Source organism: Mus pahari, chromosome 1 (assembly GCF_900095145.1).
Source record: "Mus pahari chromosome 1, PAHARI_EIJ_v1.1, whole genome shotgun sequence".
Classification (NCBI taxonomy): domain Eukaryota; kingdom Metazoa; phylum Chordata; class Mammalia; order Rodentia; family Muridae; genus Mus; species Mus pahari.
Window position 1 is genome coordinate 154,118,624 of NC_034590.1, and position 6,037 is coordinate 154,124,660.

Sequence of the window (6,037 nt, forward strand, 5' to 3'; positions counted from 1 at the left end):
AGAGAGAGAGAGAGAGAGAGAGAGAGAGAGAGAGAGAGAGAGAGAGAGAAGTAGAGACAGAGAGAGAGAGAGACAGAGGCCGAGACAGAGAGAGGCCAGGCATAGGTCACTAGTGTTTGTAGATTTAATTTCCTGTCCCCGCCTGGTCCGTGACAGAAAAGCTGAGTAAGCCCCGAACTGGACTCACTCACTGCGTGAGCACAATTCTCACACGTCTGCAGGCTTGGTGCTGGAGGGAGGCCGAGGAGTTGAGGTGTTGAGGGGGAATAGTCCAAGTTTATGAGTTCAAACCTCCGACTCTCTCCCAGTAAGGATGAGAAAATTCAGACAGCATGAGCTCCACAAGCTCATGTTCTCAGGACCCCACACCGGCTTGGCTTGTAGCATTATTTTTGAATGTTGGACATCACTTACAAACATGGCTGCTTCCGTCTACAAACTAGCCTTACCTCCATTGCTATGGATTAAAGGTGTGTGCTAGGATGTGTCTGCACTTCAGCCAGATCACATAGACCTAGAAGGTCTTTGGGTGGGAGCCCTGGCCAGAGCAGCCATGTTGCTGGATTAAAATTTCGCTACCCCTGCAGATGATACTGACTGACTTAAGGCAGCAATGCCCAGTGAGGCATGGTAACTGTCCCCAGCCCTGGGCTTCTCACGCACTCAGACCTGACTTCTGAATCCAAGGTTACCAATCTCATCCAAGGTTACCAATCTCATCCAAGGTTGCCAATCTCATCTCCTTGAACAGGCTGCCTACCCCAGTGTATGCCCGAGACCCAGTGCTCAAAGCTGTAAGTTGAGACTGACATGATCCCTCTCCCAGAGTGACAAGGAAGGTGCCCGGTGCTAGCTGGGGTGTTCAGTGGTAGACCCAGGGTTGCCCTGGAGGAATTTTCCTTTTCAGTCAAGGAAGAGTGACTGAGGAGCCTTGACGGGCAGATAAAGCTCCTGCTTGCTGCTTCCCGACAGTTGCTACGATTGTTATCGGCCCTTTTTGATTTGCTTCTCATATTGTGAGCACAAAGTGCCTCTTAAAAAAAAATAGGTGCTCCGGGCTGGAGAGATAGCTCAGCGGTTAAGAGCATGGCTGCTCTTCCACAGGTCCCGAGTTCAATTCCCAGAAACCACATGGTGGCTCACAACCATCTGTAACGGGATCCAATACCCTCTTCAGGTGTGTCTGAAGCCAGCTACAGTGTACTCATATAAATAAAATAAATCTTAAAAAAGATAAGATACTACATTTACTTATTAAAACAATATAGGTGCTCCAAATATTGAACCCATGTGAGACACAAAAGACTGTTTCTTAATTAGATTCCCTTTAAAGGAGCTTCCAAAGGAACGTCCAGTGCTCAGGAGATGAGTGATGTTCACGTACGGGCACCTAGCAGACCCTGAGTGTGGCCCTGTGTGTTTCTGATTCGTGTGTTCTGAGGGCTGGAAGCCTTTTCCCTTATCCCAACCTTGACCCACAATTTGCTCGTCAGTCCTGGGTCTTCTCTCTCTCTGAGCTCTCCTGTATCCCGCTTTTGCTCTCTCAGAAGCCTTGGGTCTGTGTTATCTCCTGGATGTTGGACCCTCCCATCCCATGACACCTACTGGATTGCACCAGTTCACACTGAAGGGTGAACGAGGCTTCACTGAGGAATATGTTTAAGGCCATGGAACCCAGGAAAGTTGAGGGGTAGAGGGGTTTGTAGGCCCACTCGTATCTTCGGAAACAGGGAATGCCGCTCTCCCAAGAAAACCCCTCACCTCTCCCTACCCACACATTCTCTAGAAAATGAAATGGCAGATGTGGAGTCAAAGGGCCTTCCTCTGGAAGCCTCCAGTTCTTAGCTGGAGTTAAGGCCAGAATTTGTGCAGCTGAGGCTATGTGCTCTATTGACCCCGTCAAGTGTTTCCCTCCAACCTGCCCCTCCAAGGTACAGACTCCATCTAACAGATATAACCAGACAGGCAGCACATTCTGAGGTTTGCTTCTCTCCTCTGGCATGTAACTAATATGGGTTTTTGAGCTGTGAGATCCCATTAGCTTTCTCCTGACCTGGGGGCTTTAAATTTTCCATTGAATTCATTTTAACCAACATTTATTAGCCATGCATGAAGCTCTGAGCTCAGCATAGAAAATAGTGACTGGGCTTCATGAAGGCTCCTGCAGCACCAGGAGCAAGTCTTTGAGGCCTTGGGACTGTTTGGGCGGGCGGATGAGGGAACAGGCCTTATCCCTGGGCAGAGGTTGGGGACCCGGATGTTCTACTGGCTGGAGAGAACCATAGGAAGTCAGGCCCGATGTTTGAGAAAGGTTCAGGCAGAGGCCGCCCCATGAGTGCAGGCAGCGGCATGGGGGTGGGGATTGGGGGCAGTGAATGGAAGTGGTCAGCCCAGACTGCAGAGGGCCTGGTCTAATGCTGGAGCCTGAAAGCTAAGGGTCTAGAGGGCATTAGATCACTTGTATTCTGTGCAAACTTCTAACAGACATGAATTTTTAAAGGAGGGAGTCTGTGTTTTTCATTGGATTTTCAGTAAGACAAAACCATCACCAGTGATATAGACTATGGGAGACTCAAAAGAACATTTTTTGACAGTATCAATTTTTCTACTTTGGAATGGTTTCAACCATATCTAAAGCAAAATAAATAATTAATCTGATGGACCAGCACCCCAGCTTAACAATGGCTGAACTGTGGCCATCTCCCCACTATCTCTTGATCAACTTGTTAATTTCGGGTATCATAATTTCAGCTGCAAAGTCTCTAGATATTTATGATTTATGAACTTTAAAAATGATAATAGGCTAAAATCACAACCACAGTAGTTATCTAAAGCCTTTTAACAAAATTGTCTAGGTACCAACTGGTGTCCAGTTAGAGTTCCAAGTCTCCAATTTCCTCTTCACTTTCTAAAAACAGTCTAATTTTGATGCAGGTTTCACATAAAGCTCAAGCGTTGCTTTTAAAAAATACCTTTTAAACTATTTTAAAGCCCTTTAACCCTTTCTCTCTCCCTCCCTCTGCTTCCCTTTCTCTTCCCCCATCTCTTTCCTTCTCTTCCTCCCCCTCCTTCCCTGTTTTCCTCTCCTTCCTTCTTTTCCTCTCTAACTTCTCTCCTTTTCCTTTCTTCTCTACGAATGTCCCCTCTGCCTGTCTGTGTCCCTCCTAACTCTTCCTTTTCTCCTAATGTGTGTGTGTGAGTGCCTGTACTTGTGTGGTCATGCATGTGTGTAAGTGTGCATATATGTATGCATATATGTGCATGTATGTGCATATACAAGAGTGTGTGTCCACAAGTGTGCATCCCTGTGTGTGCATGTGTGTGTGCATATTTGTGTCTGTGTATGTGCTTGTATGTGTACATGTGTGTATGCATGTGTATGTATTTGAGGGTTCATGCGTGTGTATGCATGTGTGTGTGTGTGTTTGTCTTTGTGTGTCTGCGTATATGTCTACATGTCTGTGTCTGCATGTCTATGTGGGTAGAAAACTTGGCCATGTGTCTAGCAGAGTTTGCCACAGTCTGGGTTTTGTGAGGTGAACACCCACAATGTCATTTAACGTATGACTCTAGTCCTGTGTTTCCTGTGAATACGGGGAGTTTGACCTACTCATGCCACGACTTGGAGTGGATTTGTTTGTTTGTTTAACTGTTTCATGAGTTTAATAGCACCTTTTGTCTTCATGACCATCTAATGGTTTTAAGCTTGGGAGCAATGTGGGCATTTGAGGGTCTCTGTGTGATGTGGAGCCTTAACAGAGGCAGAGAGGCCAGTGAGGAGGTTTCTGCTTCTCTCTCGTCCAGACCTGTTGATCAGCTTGTATGAATGAGGGTGGTGGCAGAGTGGTGGTGGCAGTCACTGGCATTTGTAAAGGTCCTCTAGAGATGCAGGCCCCCCTTTGGTGGAGAGCTTGTTTTGATGACCTGAGAGAACTTGACTTGAAGCAGCAACCCAAGCAGAGCACCTTTCTCAACACATTTGCTCTTTCTGCGCCTACCCAGAGCTTTGCTGGGGGCACTGGGTCTGCCGTGTGCTGTCCCTCCTTAGAAACATAACATCCCCGGGACTCAGGGCTGGGACAGAAAAGTCAACCCCACGAAGAGCGAGTGTCCCTGCCATGGGTGGCCCCTTCATATTTACTTTCCAAAGGTGGAAAATGCTGTGGCTTTTAATGGCAAATGGTCAAACAGCCAAAAAAGACCCAGATTGGAAAATCTCATCCTCTCCATAAAGAAAGGAATTCAGTATTTGAAAGGGGTTTAAAATGTCTTTGAGGACTGAAATACCGCCCCGCTTGTCTCTGCTCAACAGCTAGTTTCTCTTGATTTCATGGGAGGGAGGGAGGAAAGGGGAAAGAGAGGTATATTGCAACCCTTCAGAATGAGCAGACATAAAAGTAGCCAGTAATGCAATTTTTGAATGTGTGAGTAGGCTTATTTTCTTGTAGTATTGAGTCATAAAACTGACATTAATTTTAGAAAGCGTTTTGATTTTAGAGTGTAATAAAATCGTATTTGATGCTGTGAAATATTCTAAAGTATGTTTTTAAAGGAAAATAATGTATTTTGGGTAACTATTAAGGAGCTTAGCTATTGAGAATACACTATAAAATGCAAATAAAAACATATTTTGAAATTTGGTCCAATGCCTCAGAGATGTGCTGTATAGCAGCAAGGTTAACTGAGCTGTGCAGACCTGGTTTGGCCTGTCATCATCCACTCCCCAGACCCTGAAGCTATATTTACTGCAATCCAGTGCTGACGACTCCCCGAATGCATGGAGGAAGGGGCGGGTTTGAAGAGCAAGGCTGATATGGCGTGGAGATTAGAGAGCTGGGTCTTCCCAGCCCTGATGTAGACATCAAGAGATGGCTGGACAGAGGATGGAAAGGTAGGCTTTGATTTGAAGTCTATGAAGCAAGGCTTTAGTTTGACTACCACCTGCTGCCTGAATGACCTTGGGTAGGCTGCATAAGGACGTTTGATATGCCACAGTGCTTTCTGGGGGTAAATGAAGTCATTTGGGATGCTGGGCATCTCCTGGATGCCTGGGAAATGGTCTCTTAGGTATCAGCACTCTGTTAACCTCTGTTTTTTTTTTTTCTTGAGAACTTATCATTTAGAAAAGTCACAGATGCTAGTTTCTGGGGCTTAGAATTTGTTATTCACACTGGGGAGAAAATTGTGTGTAGAGATAATGGTCTGGCTTGATTGGGAGAAGACAGACTTCATCTGAACTTTGCCCAAAACTCTGAGGTAAACTAACATGCCATGAAGCTTGATGAATTCATAGGAGTCTTAAAATATATCTGCAGAGCCTTGGAGATGGTGTTCATATCCACATGGGAGGCCACTGACACAAGATGGAATTTTCTAGAAGTTTGGCATTGGTCATTAACATCACCCTCTTTTGTCTTTATGCAAAAACATTTTTTTTTTATTTTTGGCCTTTTTGTGACACAATATTACAAGTTGACCTTGAACTCCTGACCTTCCTGCCTCAGCCTCTCAGGTGCTAGAATTACACCTGTGTGTGTGTGTGTGTGTGTGTGTGTGTGTGTGTGTGTGTGTGTTACCATGTTTGGCTTTACCAAAACTTTAAATAGGTGATTGCCATTCTCATTTTACAGATGAGACTACAATCACACCAACATACATAAAAGGTAACATAGCCAATGAGTGACAGGACAGGCTGACCACACAATGATGGACACACTAGACTTATGTAGTAGACACGTCCTTCAACTTGTAACTAGGTGTGGACAAGCTTTGAAGAAAAAGGCTCAGTCTAAATATAGCTGTAAAATACTGTGCCCCACTATTATCTCTTATTGACCTAATAATTTGTGAGTATGTGTACCTATCTTTATGTAGTCTATATCATATTGTTAAAAGGTGTCTATGAAGTCTAACAAAATGTAATAAAATAATCACCCAGACAGTTTTCAAAACACAATGTTACCAGTAACTTAGCCTCTCTTAGAATCTCCTTGTAGGGGACTTTCCATGTCTCTATTCAGAAACAATTCTGAGTTTT